Consider the following 2,235-nt stretch of genomic DNA (forward strand, 5'->3'; position numbering starts at 1 on the left):
CCCATTAGGCTATTTCTCATTTCTGCCAGTGCTCCACAACTGGTGTAACAAAGGCCATGGTATGTATTATACTGTCTGTGGGATGGTGCATATAAAAGATCCCTTGCTGCTAATTGAAAAGAGTAGCCCATGAAGTGGCAACAGTGGGTTTCCTCTCTCATTATCTGTGTGGTCCGTAACCATAAATGAAACATTTCTTTCTTTACTTCGTTAGAGACATAGTCGAGACTCAAAAGGTTTTATAAGCATGGACCCTGGTCTCCACAGCCATTTCATCTAATGAAATAAGCTCAAACATTGAATGCTCTGTGATGTACAAGTTAATCTGAACCTTGTTGTTTTGTGTTTCATAAATTAACTGCAAGAGCAAGTACCATAAATGAATGAGACATTTAAATTTATTTTAAACCTGGTTTTTGATGATATGAAAGAAACAGAATAGTACATATATGTGCATTATAGGTATGGTTTATTTTACATGTCGTTTAAAAAAGTATCCAACTAGCTTTCGCTCATTGGTCAGTGTAGTGGTCATAAGAGATAAAGACACAACTTTTATCTTGTTTTGCACTCATTTATTGATAATGCACTCGCCGTTTGGGTCATTAAACTCGCTCTGTGTGAGAGCCAGTACATCAGGAAAAAGAAATGTTTTATTTAACGATGCACTCAACACATTGTATTTACAGTTATATGGCATCAGACATATGGTTAAGGACCACACAGATATTGAGAGAGGAAACCCACTGTCGCCACTTCATAAGCTCCATCCCACAGATAGGTTACTACATACCACGGCCTTTGATATACCAGTCGTGATGCACTGGCTGGATCAAGAAATAGCCCAATGGGCCCACCGACGGGTATCGATCCCATACCGACCGCACATCGTGTGAGCATTGTACCATTTTGCTAAGTCTTGCCCCCAGCCAGTACAAGGAGGCGAACCCAGTACCTACCACTACACCACCAAGACCGGTTAGTGGACACTGTAGCATGGTCTGACTGTAGTTAATAATTGGCACACTGGCCTTTACGGGTTAAAACACAACCTGTATCTTATTTGAGGTAGGGACATAGACCAGTGGTAAAGCGCACAGGCCATGATATGTGCATTGATCTAGGATCACCGGCCTCAGTGGTGCAGTGGCTAAGCCATCGGATTACAGGCTGGTAGGTACTGGGTTCGGATCCCAGTCAAGGCATGGGATTTTTAATCCAGACACTGACTCCAAACTCTGAGTGAGTGCTCCGCAAGGCTTAATGGGTAGGTGTAAACCACTTGCACCGACCAGTGATCCATAACTGGTTCAACAAAGGCCATGGTTTGTGCTATCCTGCCTGTGGGAAGCGCAAATAAAAAATCCCTTGCTGCCTGTCGAAAAAAGAGTAGCCTATGTGGCGACAGTGGGTTTCCTCTTCAAAACAGTGTCAAAATGACCATATGTTTGACGTCCAATAGCCGATGATAAGATTAAAAAAATCAATGTGCTCTAGTGGCGTCGTTAAATAAAACAAACAAAATTATCTAGGATCGATCTCCATTGGTGGGCCCATTGGACTATTTCTTGCTCCAGCCAGTGCACCATGACTGGTATATCAAAGGCTGTGGTATGTACTATCCTGTCTATGAGATGGTGCATATAAAAGATCCCTTGCTGCTAATTGAAAAATGTAGCAGGTTTCCTCACTGTGACTGTGTCAAAATTACCATATGTTTGACATCCAATAGCCGAAGATTTATAAATCAGTGTGTCCCAGTGGTGATATTGAACAAAACAAATTTTCTTTCTTTTTTAATCGCATTGGGATTTAATTTTTGACAATGTACTTTGCCATACACCTACCTGTTGGGATGTGAACCCAGTACCTACCAGCCTTTAGACCAATGACTAACCACTGTAACACCGAGGCCGAGAGGGCAGGACGTAGCTCAGTGGTACAGCGCTCGCTTGATGTGTGGTCAGTCTGGGATCGATCCTCGTTGGTGGACCCATTGGACTATTTCTCGTTCCAGCCAGTACACCACGACTGGTATATCAAAGGCCGTGGTATGTGTTATTCTATCTGTGGGATGGTGCATATAAAAGATACCTTGTTGCTAATTGAAAAGAGTAGCCCATGAAGTGGCGACAGTGGGTTTCCTATCTCAATCTCTGTGTTGTCCTTAACCATATGTCTGATGCCATATAACAGTAAAATAAAATGTGTTGAGTGCGTCGTTAAATAAAACGT

Source organism: Gigantopelta aegis, chromosome 13 (assembly GCF_016097555.1).
Source record: "Gigantopelta aegis isolate Gae_Host chromosome 13, Gae_host_genome, whole genome shotgun sequence".
Taxonomy (NCBI): Eukaryota; Metazoa; Mollusca; class Gastropoda; order Neomphalida; family Peltospiridae; genus Gigantopelta; species Gigantopelta aegis.